The sequence below is a fragment of the Sarcophilus harrisii genome, chromosome 2 (genome assembly GCF_902635505.1).
Source record: "Sarcophilus harrisii chromosome 2, mSarHar1.11, whole genome shotgun sequence".
Lineage (NCBI taxonomy): Eukaryota > Metazoa > Chordata > Mammalia > Dasyuromorphia > Dasyuridae > Sarcophilus > Sarcophilus harrisii.
This window is the reverse complement of record NC_045427.1, coordinates 640,370,206-640,391,267: the sequence shown is the minus strand read 5'-3', so window position 1 is coordinate 640,391,267 and position 21,062 is coordinate 640,370,206. Positions and strand designations below refer to the sequence as shown.

At 38.8% G+C, this 21,062-nt stretch overlaps 1 protein-coding gene across 1 annotated transcript in view; it reads left to right on the top strand.

Annotated features, from left to right (window-relative positions):
* Positions 1-20,381: 20,381 nt before the first annotated feature.
* The window catches only part of ZNF365 (zinc finger protein 365), a 30,732-nt gene continuing 30,051 nt past the window's right edge, over positions 20,382-21,062 (top strand). Inside the window, exon 1 of the mRNA XM_031956899.1 lies at positions 20,382-20,498. The gene's annotated coding sequence lies outside the window, so the exon portion shown is untranslated. The remainder of the gene's footprint in view (positions 20,499-21,062) is intronic.

Genomic DNA, 21,062 nt, shown 5'->3' with positions numbered 1-21,062 from the left:
CCAGCTCCACTCATCCTGACCTACATATCTGGCTACTGGGCCCAGAAGGTTCTGCAGGAGAAAGGGAGACAAGTGAGTTTGCACAGAGCTGTTTCACTCAAATCCAGTTCATTTGCATGTCATTGAATCACCATCCTGATCTCATTGTCCTCTTTGAGAACAAAGGACAAACAACAACTTCTGTGAGTAGAACTCTTTGGTCATTGGTCAGTTGAAAAACTCGAATTCACTCTTCTTTTTTTCCTTTCTTCTTTCCTCTTTTCCCTCTTTCCTCTCCTCTTTCTTTCTTTCCTTATTTCTTTTTCATTCTTTTGTTCCTTCCTTCTTTCTCTTTCTTTCCTTTCTTCCTTTTTCCTTTCCTTCTTGCTTTCTTTCTTTTCTTTTTCTCTGTCTCTGTGTCTATCCATCTATTTCTGTCTTTCTGTGTGTGTCTCTCTCTCTTTTTTCTTTCCTTCCCTCTGTCCACATATCCACACCTGTTTTTTTGTCTGATCATTGAACCCTCCCAAGACATTTTAGGGTTTACTGGCTAGATTTTTTTCTTAAGGATAATAACTTAAACCTAAATCACTCTGACTCTCATTGATTGACCAATCATAGATTCCCGACTAAGTCCCAGTTGGTCATTGTTTGGATCCTGATTGACTCAGAGTGAATGTAAATATCAATCATTTCTATCTTAGTCAGAAAACCTGAGGGCCTTCCCTATCCAGATTGATGGACTGATTTTTTTTTTTTTTTTTTTTTTTTTTTGACTAGGTAAAAGAGGCCATTCTTTTGACTCAATCGCCACCTAGCCTTAAACACTGAATGGGTGTTGCCTCAGTCAAACTGAGATCTGTTAAAGATCTTATCTTTAGTCCTTTTTCTACATGGTATGTTATCTCTCTCATTAAGCCTGTGGGCTTCTTAGGAGTGAGGATTGTTTTGTTCCTTTCTTTGTATCCCCAATTTAGCACAAAGTCTGACATGTAATGGGCACTTAATTTTTTTTTTGGCTGACTGAACCTATAATCTCTTAGTGCTGCATAAAATCAATCAATCAAAGACCTGTCATTTCCATCAATATGTGAATTCTTTCCACCACTTCACATCATGACTTATCTATACAGTATAATCTTAGAGAGTGGCCAGAGGCTCAGGGAGCTTAAGAAATTGACCCTTGGTCACATAGCTAGAAAGGATTGGAATCAGAATTTGAATCCAAAACTTCCCGATGTGATATCCAAAGCTCCATATGGATCACTTCCCAAAAAATCCCTAAAAGAATAGTCAAGTTGATTGAGTGCCATATTTCTAGTGAAAAACAATTATACCTCTTCTCCACTCTTCCCATTCCTCAGTCAATTAAATAATGGGGGAGGAGAGGGGAAGAATCTTATTTAGAAGTTTTGGCTCAAAAGATCTGAATAGTGCTTAATCTAATTTCTCAGAAATAATGCTTGTCAGCAAGCTATTTGTGCTTGTCAAATCAGCCTGGTGCAATAGATACAGAGACATGGAATCAGGAATCAATCAGTCAATCAACAAGAACATATTAAAAACTTATTATGTTCCAGGGTACTGTGTTAGGTGCCGGAAGACCCGGCTTCAATTCTCCCTCTGCCCCTTACTGTTGCCTGATTATGTGCTGGTCATTTTCCATGTCTGAGTCCCAGGAAGTGCTCCAAGACTAACTTATCAACTATACAGTCCTGTTCTAGGTGAAGTTAGTGCTTCCGACCCTTTACGAGCTGGGGAACCAGTGTGCAAATTCTTTCCATTACTTCACATCACAACCTACCTATAATGTATAGTCTTGGAGAATGGTCAGAGACTCAAAAGAGGTTAAGGAACTGACCACAGTCACACAGTTAGAAGAGATTACATTTAAACTCCCTTAACTTTAGGAAAGTTTCTAAAACTCCAACTTACAGAAAACAGTAAAAGATTTGGGGGCATAGAGAGAGAATTGCCACAAAGACAAAATTTCGTGAATCCTGCTTCTAACATTTATTGGCTGTGTGCTCAGAGAGGGGTGAATCATTGAGACTTTTTGAGCCTCAGTTTCCTTATCTGTAAAAAAGAAAAATAACTACCAAAAAAACATTAGTAGCATCTACCCCACCGATTTGTTAGAAGATTAAAATAAGATCATGTATGTCAAGAATGTTTTGAAAATTTTCAAATCCTGTCTAGTTTGGCTATTGTTATTAGAGCTAGTTAACTTCCTTCTCAATAATATCATACTTTTTCAATATATTGATAACTTTACTTCCACACCCTCTTCATCTTCAAATCTGTTTTCTCTCCCATCAACTGAGCCATCTCTTATGATAAGAAAACAAAGAAAGAGAAAAGTAGTTCAGCAAACCAAGGACAGTCACTCAGTCTGAGACCATATGCAATATTCCACATGTAATCATTCACTTTTTAAAGAAAGGAGAGATGAAGATTTTTTAGATCTTGTTGGAACATGCTTGGTCATTAGTTAAAGAGATTGGTAAAAATCAAATCAGGTATTCTTTTTTTTTTTTTATTTATTTAATAGCCTTTAATTTACAGGATATATACATGGGTAACTTTACAGCATTAACAATTGCCAAACCTCTTGTTCCAATTTTTCACCTCTTACCCCCCCCCCCACCCCCTCCCCTAAATGGCAGGATGACCAGTAGATGTTAAATATATTAAAATATAACTTAGATACACAATAAGTATACATGACCAAACCATTATTTTGCTGTACAAAAAGAATCAGACTCTGAATTATTGTACAATTAGCTTGTGAAGGAAATCAAAAATGCAGGTGTGCATAAATATAGGGACTGGGAATTCAATGTAATGGTTTTTAGTCATCTCCCAGAGTTCTTTTTCTGGGTATAGCTAGTTCAGTTCATTACTGCTCCATTAGAAATGATTTGGTTGATCTCGTTGCTGAGGATGGCCTGATCCATCAGGACTGGTCATCATCTAGTATTGTTGTTGAAGTATATAATGATCTCCTGGTCCTGCTCATTTCACTTAGCATCAGTTCGTGTAAGTCTCTCCAGGCCTTTCTGAAATCATCCTGTTGGTCATTTCTTACAGAACAGTAATATTCCATAATTTTCATATACCACAATTTATTCAGCCATTCTCCAACTGATGGACATCCATTCAGTTTCCAGTTTCTAGCCACAAATCAGGTATTCTATTGCAAGAAGAGATCCTTTTCCTACCAGAAGCAGAAAAAAAATTTTTTTTCAGTTAAATAATAGAGAAGCTAAATCTAAAGATCCAAATGTTTGTATATTTTTAAATGATTCCTTATCCTCCATCACTGTTAATGGGAAACATTCCAGCGTGGCCCACATACTCCCAGCATGTACAGAATAAAAGGAAGAGTACATTTCTTTTCTTTTTTTTTTTTTTTTCTGATTCTCAATGTTCTGGAATATGTTCTTTCTCAGCCTTTTACTGTAACCAAAAGCTTTTTTTCTCCTCTCTCTCTCTCTCTAAAAATACCCTCTTTAAAGAGTGAAATAAACCTGCCTCTATGTACTAGCTGTTTAAATTCTTGTCCTATTTTGACAGAACTTCATGCGCAATAATTCATTCTGCATACAATTAAATATTTCATACCTCATAATTCATGCATTTCAACGGTATCTTTTTTTGTACGTTTTATTCCTTAGCAACGCACATCTTATACTTCCCACTATCATTTATCTCAGGGAAGAAGTGTCAGAGACTTCTGTTCTCATTACAGATCACTAACAAAGGAAATGGATGGAACCTTTGTGAGAAATGGTCACAAAGGCCTTTCTAGCTGGAAAACCTTTTTAAATTCACGAAATTTTGTCTTTGTGGCAATTCTCTCTCTATGCCTCCAAATTTTTTACTGGAGTTGTTGGCCAATAGGCGTAGGGTTTGATTTGGTTGTCATTTCATTGCCTTCTGCCCCAATCTGTCTGACAAACAAACAGGGAATGGTGAAAATTCTGTAAATGAATATTAGATTTATTTGATGAGATTTAGAAATAAAGAGGAAGGGATTCATAAAATCTTAGACTTGGAAGAAATCTCAAAGGACCATCTGCCCAACTTTGCCATCTCTAGAATGATGTAGCTGATAGCACATGAAATTTGGAATGAAAAGAGCTGAGTTAACTTTGTGATGCTGACCTTGAACAAATCACTTTTCTTTCTGCCTCAGTTTCCCTATCTGTAAAATGAAGGGTTCAACTAAATGGCTTCTAAGCACTCTTCCAGCTTTAAATCTAGGATCCTATGATCCTAAGTCCCCCCACTTCTTTCAAGGCTCAATTCGAGACCCTCAAGAATCTTATGTAGAATTAGTTCAGTCTCAATATAAATAAAATGAATGAAATTTCTTCTGTGACCTTGGGTGGGGAAAAGAATCTTTTTGTGGAATCCTCTGTTCTTTCTCTCCTCTGCTTCTCCCCAAGATGAAAATGTTCTATCTCTTCTCAAATTTCTAGGATAGCATGTTTCCTGGCATTTCTCCTTTGTACATTTCCTTTCTCTCTCTCTTATGTCATACTTGTTTCTATTCTTGACTTTCCTGGCATTAGACTACAAACTCCTTGGGGGCAAGGTCCATAACTTCCATTTTATTTTAGCAGCCTGAGGAGGCTGTATGTTATAATGGAAAGGGCAATGGCTTGGGAATTAGTGGATCTGAATTCAAATCCAGACTTGGATGCTTACTACCTATTTGACCTTAGGATGATCATTTTAATTCTCTGAGTCCAACACAACTGAAGGAGTTGATTGGATGAATTCTCAGATCTCTTCTCAAAATAGATAAATGATCTTCAAGTCCTGGCTAAAATCTGACCTTCTATAGGAAGCCTTTCCTGATCACTATTGATACCAGAGGCTCTCTATTGTCTCCAATTTATTCTGTCTCTATCTTTTTTGCACAAAGTTGTATGCATGCTGTCTCCCCTACCTTTGACCATTAGCTCCTTGGAGGCAGGAACTGTTTTTTGCCTTTCTGTGTCTCTCCAGTGCTTAGCACAACGGTCATGCTTATTGACTTGACTTGTGATTTTGTCCATGTGGACAATCCCAGTCCTTCTTTGACCTGGTGGGTTTTTGCAATGGTTGAGATCTGGATGATTTTTGAGAATTACTGTGGTCAAAATAAACTGAGTCGGTACTCAGATTTTTCAGCATCGCAGGCCCTTACTCATATGCTAGGTCTAGCTCAAGAACCCAGATGAATTGTTAAGAGGATGACTTTAGTTGGGTGGTGGAGGGGAAGTATGAATTGTGTGACATTTTGTTTACTAGTTGAATAATAAAAGGGAGGCTAGTTTGTGAGGAAGGCAAAGTCAAGTGAAGGTTTTTTGAAAATGGGGGAGAACTGGATGTGTAAATAGAACCAGTAGAGAGGAAAGACTGGAATAGAAAGAAACACATATACACATACAGAGAAAAAGATAGCCATAGAAAAAAGAGACAGACTGAGAGAAACAGAGAAAAGGAAAGCGAGATTATCCACACAATGTCAACAAGGAATATTTTTGGGGAAGCCAGGATCTAGTGCACAAATAAAAGGGTTGGCCTAGATCTGGAGAAAAAGAACCATTTTTTTTTCAAATACAGGAGCAAAAGAGGAGAAAATGGGAAATAATGCAAAAGGGATTTGAATTATAGATTAGGAAAAATGGGAGAGTTTAAGACAGATGGTATCAATTTCCTTTGTAAGATAGGAGGCGAGGATGTCTGAGAGATGGGGGTGGATGGTGACTTTGGGAGATTGAGGAGGGAAGAATGTACTAAAGTGAACTTACTGATAAAGGAAATGAGGGTCAAAGAGGTTAAAAGCATAGATAGGTGGTACAGTGGATCCAGCCGGGGAAACTTATTAGCTGTGTGATTCTGGGCAAATCACCTAACCTCTGCCTGCCTCAGTTTCCTCATCTGTGAAATAGGGATTAATAATAGCACCTCACAGAATTGTTTAGAATATAAAATTCTAAAGCCCTTAGCAAAGGGTCTAGCATACATTAAGTATTATATAAATGATATTTATTGTTATTATTATTATCATATAGCTAGTTAGTAGCCAAGCTGGGACATTCTTCCCAAACCGGGGCTAGTTTCCTCATATTGCATTGCACTGGGGCTGAATAATCCATAAACTTGATAATTGATTTTTGGATTAAATTAAAGTGGCTTGACCACTCTGAGTGGAGCATCATAAAATAACTATTTCTGGCTTTATTATCTTACCTGAAGAAACCCAGCAAACAGACTGCAGATCTCATTAACGCTCTCTTCAACATTACATTAATTTCCAAATCTGATAGTGATTTATTAGTCCTAATTCTTCTCGTTCTGCTATATTCTACATTGTGGATCACTCTCTTAAATACTCTTTCCTTTCTGGTTTTTGTGATATAATTCTCTTCTAGTTTCCCACATTGGATTGTAACTTCAGTCTAAGTAGGAATTGTTTCAATTATCTGAAATCACATATCCAGGGAAGCTAAAGGGTTCTATAAGACCTGGAGCATTGGACTAAGAATCAGGAAGACTCATCTCCTTGAATTCAAATCTGGCCTCAGACACTTACTGGCTGTGTGATCCTGGGCAATTCATTTTATCCTCTAAAATGAACTGGAGAGCTAAATGAGAAATCACTCCAGCATCTTAGTCCAGAAAATCCCAAATGGAGTCTCAAAGAGTTGAACATGACTGAACAACAACAGAAGCTATAACCTCAGTTCCTGGCATATAGTGGGTGCTTCATAAACACTTAAATGGGTGATACAATTAACTCTGGAAAAAATACTGGATTTGGAATCTTAGGACCCCAGTTCAAACTTCTGCTCTTTAACTTGTAGGTTGGGTGGTCTTGGGCAAGTCTCTGACCTTTTATGGGCATTCTCCATTTTCTCACTTGAAAAATGAAGGAATTGGACTAAATCATTTTATTTTACCTATTTTTGGTGCAAAATCTCTAATTCTGTGTTCCTCCTCCCAGTTGCTTTTCAGAGACTAGAGGAGACACTTCTGTGCTAGAGTACAGAGAAAAGAAGTCAAGGCAGAGGAGATCAGTGGGCCTCCGCTGAAGTCTCGACTCTCTCTTCCCTAGATCTGTGACTTTGGACACAAAATACTATATGACTCTGGGCCTCCGTTCTTTTACCCACAGTATGAGGAAGTTGGACAAATGGCCTCCAATGGCCTTGTCAATTCAAAATCTATGATCCTAAAGATTCCTTATTTTTCGATTCCACCCGCCTACCTAATTCTCACCTTAACCAAGGCCTGCTGGCTCCTGGTGTTCCTGGTGTAGACTGGTAGTTGCCATGCCAACTGCCCTAAGCTGAAATAGGGATTTTTATTATTTCACCACAGTGATGGCGCTTTATAAATTCAATCTAAAAACTTCAGCCAGGAGTCTTTGAAGAGAGATTATGTCAGCAGAGTTTATCTCCCAGGAAGACAGCAGCCCCAAAGCAATGGTAGTTGAACATCGAGTCATGAGTCAGAAGCTCTGAAGTCACAGAGCTTGGATGTGAGGCTCTTAGTGACCTTTCTTAGATCATTTACCCCCTGGAACCTCAGTATCCCCAGCTGTAAAAATGAGTTTAACAAAATGAATTCAAAGATCCTTTTAATTGTCAATTCTAGGAGACTATAAGGAAGTTGGATGTAGTGAAGACTGGGGTTAGAGTTAGAGGTGTAATACTTCATAATTCTGTGCTCTGATATAGTTTACTCACTTTTCTGAGTCTCAGTTTCCCCAATTGCAAAATGTGCAGGTGGACTAGAATAGCTTCCGAAGCTCCTTCTAGCTTTGGATCTCTACAGGATTTCAGGACCTGCCCATTTGTAAGGGTTCCCTCTCTCAAAATACATTTTCTCTGTTTTGTTTATAGTGTATGCCATCTGTGCAGTGCAGGGAATGGAGAACGGTGTCTGTCCTAGCCCTGTGCACTTGGCCAAGTGTGCTCTGACCCCTTTAGTAACAGATATGCATGACATCATCAGAGCTCCTTCTGCTCCCTAGCTGGTCCCTTGGTCCCAAAGGTACAAGTATGAGGGTTGGGCTCTTGAAAGGAGGAGATAATCGTCTCCTATAGGAGAATCGGCAGCTGACCCATGAAAACTGCCTGTTCTATAGAATGAGAGTAAGGGTTTCTGGTCTCCTGAGAGATCGTGTCTTTGGGGCAATCAGCCAATGTCAAATTTGACTTTGACTTCTAGAATGGTGAGGAGGGAATTTTTCTCCCCTTTCCCTTCCCAACAGCAGCTACAGCAGCTACAATCACTTGGCAGCAAGAAAGAATTATAAATTTAGGCTGTAGATATAGTCAATCTTTTAAGTATGTGCTAGTGTGCTTATTAACTTTGGGGGTTTTAAACATTTCTTTTGTGGTGAGGAAATGAATAGCTGTCCTATGCTGATATTTGCTACGGTACTTACTTGCTGTTTGTGCACTTTGCTAGAAGACACTCTATTAATGTCTATTGAAGACACCCTAGACATGCTTATTTTTTAATTAAAATATTTTTATTGTCAGGAATTTATTTTTTTCTCCCTCTCACCTCTCTCACTGGAAGAAAAAGTCCCCAAACCCTTTACAGCAAATAAGTATAGAGAAGCAAAACAAATTCTTGTATTTATCACGTCCAAAAATATATGTCAGACTCTGCACCCCGAGTCTATCCCCTCTCTGTCAGGAGATAGGTAGTTCTACTTATTTATCAGTCCTCTGGAATCATGAATAGTCACTGTGTTGATCAGAATTTTTAAATCTTTCAAAGTGTTTGCCTTTTCCATATGAGTCAATCATCCAGTCAATAAAAAATTACTAACAACTAGATGCCAGTTGTTAGGACACCTGTGTGGTGCAATACAGGGATCCTGATGTTAGGAGAATCTGAGTTCAAATCCAGCTTCAGATACTTATTAGCTATGTGATCCTGGGCAAGTCATATAACTCTGTTTGCCTCAGTTTCCTTATCTGTAAAATGAACTGGAGAAGAAAATGACAAATCATTCCAAGAAAAATTTGCCAAGAAAATCCCAAGTAGGGTCACAAATAGTTGGATGCAACTGAAGTGACTAAATAATAACAAAAACAACAAATGGTCCAGGTACTATGCTAAACACTGAAAAAAAAAAAAAGAAGTGGAAGGCAGCACCTGTCCCTCAAGGGGATTCACAATCTAATGGGGGAAACAGAAAACAAATAAATATATACAAGCAAGTTATGTACAGGACAAATAAGAAACAATGGGTGAAGGTACTAGAATTAACAAGGTTGGGAAAGTTTGAGAAGATGAGATGCTTCATTGTATAATTTGTTTTCTTGGTTATTTTCACATCACTCTGTAATTCATACAAGTTTTCCCAGGTTTCTTTGAAGCTGTCACTTCTGCAATTTCTTAAAGTACAATTGTATTCCATTATGTTCATATACAATTTGTTCAGGCATTGCCCATTTGATAGCCCCCCATTGTTTTCAGTTCTTTGCTACTACAAAAAGGGCTGCTATAAATATTTTGTATATATAGAACATTTTCCCCTTTCTTTGACCTTTTTGAGATAGGCTCCAAGTATTAGTATCCTTGCATCAAAGGATAAGCACAATTTTAGTAACTTTGGGAGCACCTATGGCTAATCTGTTCACAGTTCCACCAGTCATGTGCTGGTATGCCTGTTTTCCTGTAATCTCTCCAGCATTTGTCATTTTCCTTTTTTATTAATTTTTTTCCAAACTGATGTATGGGAAGGAACTTTAGAATTGCTTTAATTGGCATTTTTCTAATTACTATTGAAGTATTTTTATTTGCCCATCGATAGCTTGATTGTCTTTCCTTGATAACAGCCTATTTTTAATCTTTTGATTCATTTAGTAATTGGTTTAGTAATGATGCTTATTGATTGATTAATTGATCCTCTGATTGTACACATTCTTCACTTTTTATTTTTATAGTTGCCTTTCCATATTTATTTATAGATTTTTAAAGTTTTTATAGTTTTTAATTTTGTTTGGAAAGATCATACAGATGGACAATGCTCTGTGCCCAGAAGTGAGTAGAAGGAAATTAGAGGGATGAATTTACTTTGGAAACTTGTGCATGGCTTTGAATGAGCCCAAGCTTCTCTCTGAAATAGAAGATTAACTCCATAAAAATTTATATTTGTTTGATGATGCTATGTGATTCTGAATCTTGTGATACCATGGTTTATATAAATTAACCTTGAATGTTCCCCCAAAGGACTATAGAGAACATGTGTAATTGGTCTAAATAGATTGCATAGGAGGAATTATGCAACAATAACTGTGTGTGGAAAGGAGGAGTGTTGCAGCTAAAGAAACACATTCCTGTGCTCCTTGTAAGAGGTGTAAATTTCTTCTACCATTCTGGAAAACTTGGAACTAGATCCCCACTGAGCTTACACTAGAATGTCATACACTTTTGCCCAGCATTAAAGATCTAATCCAATAACGTCAAAACTAGAAGGAAAGAACTCCTATATACAAGAGTAATAAGAGCAGGACTTTGGGTCACAGCAAAGAATTGGGAACAAAATTGGTGTCCATCAGTTGAGGAAAGGATGAAGAACTGAAATAGACTATTATTGTGCTGTTAAAAACAAAACAAAACACCCATGTGATGAAATTCAGAGAAACACAGAAAGACTTCTTTGAACTGATGCGGATTAATCTGCATCCAAACTTTGATCTGAACATTTATTTGGGTGGAATAGAACCAGGAAAACAATTTGCACAGTGATCATCACAATAATTCACATTTAAGTGACTGACATTTCTCAGAAATCTGGTGAAAGCAGGAAAGGCTGATGACAAATAAACCTCACACTTCTTTGGAGGGAGGCAATAAATTCAATATGCAGAATGAACTTTGCACTTTCCAGAATGGTTAATATGTTTATTTTCTTTGCTGGACCCTAGATATTAATTACAAAGGAGAGTTTCTACTTCAGAATGTGATGGTGTGATAGTGGTAGATTTGCCAAAATAAGAAGATAATCATCTTTTTTTAATTTTTTAAAATAAACAGAACAAAACAAAAAATATTAAGAGTAACAGAAGAATTTTGTTACTACTTTGTTAGATGGAGCATATATATACACACATATAAACACAATGCATCCACATATATTTTTTATTTATTTCTTCTTTAAAAACATTAAATGTAACATTAAGTTTCTTAGACAAGGCTTGTTTAGTATATTAAAATGTTTGTTCACAGTTAAGTTCATAATAAAACAGAAGATTTAATTTTAATAAATGTACTCAAAGTGGTTATAAAAACATATCCAACAAAGAAAGCTTGAATAGAAAAGTTGGCTGAGACACTAATTAGGAGCAAAGCTTGATAGGGGGTCAAAAATCAAGAGATAGAAAGAGGAAAATGTGCAGCTCACAGAGAAGTCCTAGAGAGCAAGCCATGGAAGGATGTTATCAAGAGTGGAACAGATTAAGAGTGAGGTGAACGCTAGGAGGAAGAACCCACATTAAGGAGAGAGCAATAACTTCTTTAAGTAATCACATAAGAAATGTTTGATGAATTCTAGTATTGCAGTATAATGATTTTCTAATTTTTTAATTTTTATTCTCAGTTGCTGCACATCTCTAATGTTTCTAAATTTTCACAATTATAATTATTACTTCTCTAAATATCTTTGAACAGGTCTTTTCTCCTTCTGCAAAATGTACAATTTAATAAATGAATATTTACTATTGGAATATTCTGTTGGTTTGCTCTTCATTGTATCAACTTTGCAAGTCTGCCCAGTACATCTATTTCTTTACAATCTGCTCAGCGTTTAATTTGTAATTTTTGTCAAATTAGCACAATTCAAGTTTTGTTGAAAACGTGTATTTCTTTGACTATGAGGGAGGAAGAACATCGTTTCAATTATACCAAATTATACCAAATTAAAAACCCCCAATCAAATACTAAATTGGAAATTCTAAAATTAAAAGGAGAAATTAAAAATATTGAAAGTAAAAAAACTATTGAACTAATTAATAAAACTAAGAGTTGGTTCTATGAAAAAGCCAATAAAATAGATAAGCTTTTGGTAAATCTGATTAGAAAAAGGAGGGAGGAAAATGAAATTAGTAGTCTTAAAAATGAAAAGGGAGAACTTTCCACCAATGAAGAGGAAATTAGAGAAATAATAAGGAGTTATTTTGCTCAACTTTATGCCAATAAATTTGATAACCTAAGTGAAATGGATGACTCCCTCCAAAAATACAGACTTCCCAGACTAACAGAGGAGGAAGTAAATTGCTTGAATAGTCCCATTTCAGAAAAAGAAATAGAACAGGCAATTAAACAACTCCCTAAGAAAAAATCCCCAGGACCAGATGGATTTACATGTGAATTTTACCAAACATTTAAAGAACAATTGGCCCCAATGCTATATAAATTATTTGATAAAATAGGGAATGAAGGAGTCCTACCAAATTCCTTCTATGACACAGACATGGTACTGATACCTAAACCAGGTAGGCTGAAAACAGAGAAAGAAAATTATAGACCAATCTCCCTAATGAATATTGATGCTAAAATCTTAAATAAGATATTAGCAAAAAGACTACAGAAAATCATCTCCAAGATAATACACTATGATCAAGTAGGATTTATACCAGGAATGCAGGGCTGGTTCAATATTAGGAAAACTATCAATATAATTGGCCATGTTAATAACCAAATTAACAAAAACCATATGATCATCTCAATAGATGCAGAAAAAGCATTTGATAAAATCCAACATCCATTCCTATTAAAAACACTTGAGAGTATAGGAATAAATGGACTTTTCCTTAAAATAATCAGCAGCATCTATTTAAAACCATCAGTAAGCATCATATGTAATGGAGACAAACTGCAACCATTCCCAATAAGATCTGGAGTGAAACAAGGTTGCCCACTATCACCGTTACTATTTAATATTGTATTAGAAACGCTAGCTATAGCAATAAGAGCTGAGAAAGAGATTAAAGGAATAAGAATAGGCAATGAGGAAGCCAAATTATCACTCTTTGCCGATGACATGATGGTATACTTAGAGAACCCCAGAGATTCTGCTAAAAAGTTATTAGAAATAATCCACAACTTTAGCAAAGTTGCTGGTTATAAAATAAACCCACATAAGTCATCAGCATTCTTATATATCACTAACAAAATCCAACAGTCAGAGTTACAAAGAGAAATTCCATTTAAAGTAACTACTGATAATATAAAATATTTAGGAATCTATCTGCCAAGGGAAAATCAGAAACTTTATGAGCAAAATTACAGACCACTTTTCACACAAATTAAGTCTGATCTAACCAATTGGAAAAATATTAAATGCTCTTGGATAGGGCGAGCAAATATAATAAAGATGACAATATTACCTAAACTAATCTATTTATTTAGCGCTATACCAATCAGACTCCCAAAAAACTATTTTAATGACCTAGAAAAAATAACAACAAAGTTCATATGGAAAAACAAAAGGTCAAGAATTTCAAGGGAATTAATGAAAAAAAAATCAAATGATGGTGGCTTAGCTGTACCAGATCTAAAATTATATTATAGAGCAGCAGTTACCAAAACTATTTGGTATTGGCTAAGGAATAGATTAGTTGATCAGTGGAATAGATTAGGTTCAAGGGATAAAACAGTCAACAAATATAGCAACCTAGTCTTTGACAAACCCAAAGATCCCAGCTTTTGGGATAAGAACTTACTGTTTGATAAAAATTGCTGGGAAAATTGGAAACTAATATGGCAGAAACTAGGCATTGATCCATACTTAACGCCGTACACCAAGATAAGGTCAAAATGGGTTCATGACCTAGGCATAAAGAATGAAATTATTAATAAATTAGAGGAACATAGGATAGTTTACCTCTCAGACCTGTGGAAGGGGAAGGTCTTTATGACCAAAGCAGAACTAGAGATCATTACTGATCACAAAATAGAAAATTTCGATTATACCAAACTGAAAAGTTTTTGTACAAACAAAACTAATGCAGACAAGATTAGAAGGGAAGCAATAAACTGGGAAAATATTTTTACAGTCAAAGGTTCTGATAAAGGCCTCATTTCCAAAATATATAGAGAATTAACTCTAATTTATAAAAAATCAAGCCATTCTCCAATTGAAAAATGGTCAAAGGATATGAACAGACAATTCTCAGATGAAGAAATTGAAACTATTTCTAGTCATATGAAAAGATGCTCCAAGTCATTATTAATCAGAGAAATGCAAATTAAGACAACTCTAAGATACCACTACACACCTGTCAGATTGGCTAAGATGACAGGAAAAAATAATGATGATTGTTGGAGGGGATGCGGGAAAACTGGGACATTGATGCATTGTTGGTGGAGTTGTGAACGAATCCAACCATTTTGGAGAGTAGTTTGGAACTATGCTCAAAAAGTTATCAAACTGTGCATACCCTTTGATCCAGCAGTGTTACTACTGGGATTATATCCCAAAGAGATTATAAAGAAGGGAAAGGGACCTGTATGTGCACGAATGTTTGTGGCAGCCCTTTTTGTAGTGGCTAAAAACTGGAAACTGAATGGATGTCCATCAGTTGGAGAATGGCTGAATAAATTGTGGTATATGAATATTATGGAATATTACTGTTCTGTAAGAAATGACCAACAGGATGATTTCAGAAAGGCCTGGAGAGACTTACACGAACTGATGCTGAGTGAAATGAGCAGGACCAGGAGATCATTATATACTTCAACAACAATACTAGATGATGACCAGTTCTGATGGACCAGGCCATCCTCAGCAACGAGATCAACCAAATCATTTCTAATGGAGCAGTAATGAACTGAACTAGCTATGCCCAGAAAAAGAACTCTGGGAGATGACTAAAAACCATTACATTGAATTCCCAATCCCTATATTTATGCACACCTGCATTTTTGATTTCCTTCACAAGCTAATTGTACAATATTTCAGAGTCTGATTCTTTTTGTACAGCAAAATAATGTTTTGGTCATGTATACTTATTGTGTATCTAATTTATATTTTAATATATTTAACATCTACTGGTCATCCTGCCATCTAGGGGAGGGGGTGGGGGGGGGTAAGAGGTGAAAAATTGGAACAAGAGGTTTGGCAATTGTTAATGCTGTAAAGTTACCCATGTATATATCCTGTAAATAAAAGGCTATTAAATAAAAAAAAAATTATACTTTGTCTTCAGATGACAATATCATAGGACCATAGACTTGGAGATGAAAGGAAACTTAAAAGTCTTTGAGTACATTGTTTTCTTTCTTTTTTTTCCATTTTGCAGCTGTGGAAACTGAGGCACAGACAAGTTAAGAAGTTTGTCTAGCTAGGGCTCACAGTCATTGTGCCAGAAACAGCACTTGAACCAATGTTTTCTTGATGTCAAATCTATTTCTCTGTCTACCGTGATCCCTTGGAACATTTCATGTTGGGAATTGCCTCTGAATATTTAATTAATTCCTTATGGGCCATGTTAGCAACATAGCTGACATTTATACATTATGTAAAAGCTTGTAAGGCAAGCTTATCTTATTTGAGCCTCACACCCCCTCTGTGAGATGGAGAAATTGAGGTTCGGGGAAATTGAATGGCTTGAGTAGTCATACAAGTCATAAATTTCTACAGCAAAGTTGGAACTTTGGTGTTCTAGATTTCAAATCTCATGCTCTACTGTGGGTGACTACCTCATATGGGGTCATATAACTGAATGTGGGGATCACAAAATTAAGATTTGTTATCAATAAATGTTTGATTTATGTAACTATGCTGGGGTCACATAAAAAATTTCTCAGGCAAAAAGGAGTTACGAGTGGGAAAACTTTAGGAAGATCTGCTCTTTCTAATCTATCAATTGGCTGTGTCCTCAGCCATTTTGGAAGTATTCTCCAACAATATCAATTCCATCAATGCCTGCCCATTCAGAACAACTGTATTCCATACTGTCCCATCTCTTCCTATCATGATTCTTGATAGTCTCTTTTATTCCTATTTTTCTTTGAAGCTTCTCATTGATCGTATGGTAGAAGCTGCTTACCCCACATATGCCATTTTTATACTCCTGGGAGCGACACTCATTTTTTTTTTTTTTTTTTTACCTCTTTGGACAGTCTCTTTGGAGACTATTGTCGAAAATTATACAATAATACAATACAGTCCTCCAATACGAACACAAACCACAGCAAACTGCCCTCAAGACACAGATCATTACATATAAGTGCCTAGGAAAATACAGAGTTTGGCTAAAACAAGCTTCCTGCCCTCAAGGAGTTTACAATCTAAGATTACAAAATTGTAGCTCTGCAGCTGCAAGAGACTTCTAAAGCAGAGGGGTTCTCAACTTTTTGGATGCCTCTTGGACCCATCTGACAGTCTGGTAAAACCCACAGAGCCTTTGTCAGGATAATGTTAATAAAAACATTAATTAAATACATGGGATTACAAAGGAAATCAATTACATTGAAATGACAAAATACAAAAAAAAAAAAAAAAAGTAAGAACAACAAATTTGTGGACCCCTGAATAAGAATATGTCCCTGAGGTCATCTAGCCCCTGTTTTTTTTTTTTTTTTTTTAACAGATGCTATAACTGAGGTTATTGAATTGACTTATGGGAAGTCACACAAAATAATATTGGAGAAATGAGTTTAATGGAGGTCTTTCTTATCATTCCCTCTGAAGCAATAGGGGATAAGACACTGTGGGGAGCCAGCTGTTAAGTCCTTTGGAAGACTGAAGCAGGACTTTAGGGGACTTGGAAAGACCAGTTCCACAGCTGGTGATTCATATCAGAACTCCCTTGGATTATTTACTGGAGATAAGAAGGTCGACCTGACCAGAATGTACCTTATCTAGTAGAAAAGAAGGCCCTCTAAAGGAAGCAAAAACTAGAATAAACCTTGACTAGTAGAACAAGGAAATATTGCAGCCTTAGTTATACTTTCTGTGGTTTTCTGGCATTTATGTAATGTATAACAGAGAAAAACATGCTTATAGTGGAGTATAAAAGGGAAGCTGCAAGAAATAAGTCAGTTCTAAGCTGTAAGCTTGAACTCACCCGGTCCCACTCATTTACTCTTACTACTTCATCCTGCATTTGGAGCCAGTTATTGGCAAGGCACAAATACAACTAGTTATAATGTTAAGCAGGATATGCATTTATAATGAATATAACAAATATACTGAAGAGTTACAGAATGGACCTGGGTGAATACTGAGTAACTAAATCATTATGAAGCAGAGAATCCAGGCAGGCTTCCTAGAGGAGAAAGAAAAAAAAAATGTCCCTGCTCCCCTCAAGGACTAATGAGCTATATATCCCAAAGAGATCTTAAAGGAGGGAAAGGGACCCACATGTGCAAAAATATCTGTGGCAGCCCTCTTTGTAATGGCAAGAAACTGCAAACTTAATAAATACTCATTGATTAGAAAATGGCTAAATAAATTAAGGTATATGAATATTATGGAATATTATTCTTCTATAAGAAATGATCAGTGGGATGATTTCAGAGAGACCTGGAGAGACTTACATGAATTAATGCTAAGTGAAATGAACAGAACCAGGAGATCATTATACACGGCAACAAGACTATATGATGATCAATTTTGATGGATGTGGCTGTCTTTTACAATGAGATGATTCAACCCAGTTCCAATTGCTCAATGATGAAGAGAGCCCTTTACACCCAGAGAAAGGACAATGGGAACTGAATGCGATTCACAAAATAGTATTCTCACTCTTTTTGTTATTGTTTGCTTGCATTTTATTTTGCTTCTTTTTTCTTTCTTTTTTACTGATTTGATTTGATTTTTCTTGAGCAGTACAATAATTGTATTAATACATATGCATATATTGGATTTAACCTATATTTCTACCATGTTTAACATATATTGGACTACTTGCCATCTAGGGGAGGGTGTAGAGGGAAAATTGGACACAAAATTTTGCAGAGGCTAATGTTGAAAAATTATCCACGCATATGTTTTGAAAAATAAAAAGCTTTAATACAAAAAAGCCTAATGGGCTATTTAAAGTTTGAAAAAGAGTTGGAAATGAGTCATAATTAAGTCTCTGAAAGGAGGCACGCCCCTTGACATCCATTAAAACTCAACTACAATTTTGCAAAAATGAGTCAAAATATAGATTGACCTTCAAAAAAAAATGATTTAAAAAGAAACTTTATCAAAATGTCATGTCTCACTGGGGAATAGTAAATTAGGACTTTATTTCACCTAATGTATTGAGTGGACATTGTGTACAAGGCACTGGTATTGTGTCACTCAATGCTCTGTGATGTGGGAGGTCTCAAGCAATAGCACTAACCAATTAGTAGCTAACCAATTTAGGAGGGGCAGTGGACAGAGGCTTCAAATCTGAATTAGGAAGATATAAATTAAAATCCTGTTTTATATACCTAACTGTGTGACCCTAGGTAAGTCCTTTAATTTTTTCTTTCAGTGTCAGTTTCCTGATCAGTAAGATGGACATAAAAATATGTAGTCCCCTACTGGGACAGCATTTTTATGAGGAACAAAAAGGATATAATACAGGAAGTGTTCTAGAAACCTTGCACTTTGTTACTGTTATCCTTAGAAGTCTTAGGAAATTTCATGAAGCTCAGGGATGTTATGAGATTTTATCAACCAATCAATAAGCATTTATTAAACACTTCAATCAAATAGTAAACATTTATTAAGCTCCACTGTTGTTTTTTTTTTTTTTTTTTTTTTTACCTTGTTCCCAGAGAGCACCTACTATGTGCTAGGCACTTTACAAAGCACTACAGGTTAAAAAAAAGTCCAAAATACAGTCCCTGCCCTCAAGGAGCTCCTACCTGTCAAGTGCTGGGGATACAAAAACACAACAGCAAAAATAAGCTTTTTCCTCAAGGAACTTGCGTTGCATTGGGGAAATTGATGTGTGGCATATATGGGTACATATAAAATTAGATAGTTTGGGGGGAAGGCACTGGAAAGGGGCAAGAAAAGTTTTATGTGCAAGAGAAGTTTGAAAAGGCTTGAAGGAATCCAGGAATTCTGGGGCAGAAGTTGAGAGGGCACATTCTGAGGCATCGGAGACAGTGCAAAGATATAGTGATGGGAAAAGGAAGAACAGCAAGAAGACCAGTTTGGCGGGACCATGGGTATGCCTGAGGAGGGCTAATAAAGTTGGGTAGAAGTTGTGTTAGGCTTCAAATGACAAATACAGGAATTGATATTTGAACCAAAAGGTAATAGAGGGCTGCTGGATTGGTGGAAGACTATTAAGAAGCTCAAATGGGAGAAAAGATGTAGAGAGAGCACTGATCTCGGAATCCTGCCACTTTCTGTCAGTACCCAAGCACTCAACCCTTGTGCCTCAGGAGCCTCATCTGTAAAGCCTGGGGGTTGGTTAGCTGGCCTCTGGGGTGCTAGATTCTAGGTACTCCTGGGCTCTCCCCATGGCCTCTTACCCCAATCAGGGCTATCACTAGGAAGCTGATATTCCTCCAGAGATACAAGAAGTCCTGAATATATAAATGCCAGTCTGCCTCTTAGACGGCATCTTCCTTCTCTGGGTCTCAGTTTCCTTCCCTGTAAAACAGGAGAGGGGCTACATGGCTTCTAAGGTCCTTCCCATCTCCCCATCCGAGATGTTTGGGTACAGGCCTAAGCTCGGAGAGAAATCCTTTGGGGAAGAAGCCCTAAGACCTGCCAGGATCACTGGGAAGGCTTCTCGGAAAAGGAAGATACGCTAGAGAAGAGGAAGGGGCCTCTGAGTGGACCTTTTGGAGGGAAAAGGCACGGGATGGGAGGGATCTCTGAGAACCTTTCGAATCCCTTTAGGTTAGCTTCGGGCTGGCTCTGAAGTTAACCCAGGCCAGCTGTCAGCGCCCCCACTCCTGTCCCCCCGACTCCCACATCCTAGCCCGTGTGGGGTTGGGGGCGGCGCCCTTTCCCCCTCTGCCCTGGCCCCGATGCCGAGGTGACAAGCCCGGATCTCCTGCGCTAGCAGCTTCCCCCACTGAGCGATGGCATCCCGAGCGCCCACCGGGCAGTGCCCGGGCCCCCCGGCTGATGCAAGCAGTGAGCGCGGCAGTCAGTGCCTCCGCAGCGCTCTCGGTCCGGTGCACCCCGTCCCATTCCCTCCAAGGCCTGACGCCGGACCCCTCCCGGGAGGTGGGGGAGCGCAGGAGCGGCCGGGGCCGGCTCAGCCCCGGGCTAGCCCGGTTCTGGCCGCCAGCTCGCCCACATCCCCGCCTGCCAGCCCCTGCCGCCGCCGTAGCCACCGCCGCACGCTCCGCCCTGGGCGCCGCTCGGGCCCCGCCGCAGGGGGGGTGCGGGGAGGGGGGGTGCGGGGAGGGAGGGGGGGTGCGGGGAGGGAGGGCGGGCGTCAGTGCAACGGGGTACCGGGCTCTGCCTGATTTACGGCTCTGCTGAAAACCGCTTCTTCCGAGCCGCAGCCTCAGCCCCGGCCGCCGCCGCCGCCGCAGCAACAAGTCTGGTAAGTCGGTGGCTGCAGGGGCTGCCGCAGCCGCGCAGCCCGCCGGGGGTGGCGAAGCCGGGGGGAGCCCCGCGCGCCCCGCACGGCCCAGCCCGCCCCAGAGGCTCCGCACCGGGGGCCCTGCGCAGCCCGCCCGGCGCAGCCCAGCCTGCGTGGCCTGGACCGGCCCTTCCCGAGGGGGCGGGGAGGAGAGCGGGGGCCCCGACGGTGCCAGGGGAAGGGAGTGACAGAGCTGGGAGCGGGGGCAACAGTAGCCGGAGGAGCCTTGCCCACGGGCTGTTGGGGTTACTCGGGTCCCCTGGGCGCCCAGCCCCCAAGAACCTGAGCCCACCCTCGGCTGCGCGGGGGAAGGAGGTGGGGATTGGGCAGCCAACGGCGGAGAGTCACCGCTGCCTTGGCATCACCTTCCTTCCCGGCAGCACCATTCCCTCCTCCTCCTCCTCCTCCCCCTTCTCAACGATCAGGAAAAATCGCCATAAAACCACTGGACTGATGTTCCCTCCTGCCTCTGGATCCCAGCGTGTACTCCTGCAGGGACCAGAACGTGTGACGTCCCTGCTTTTT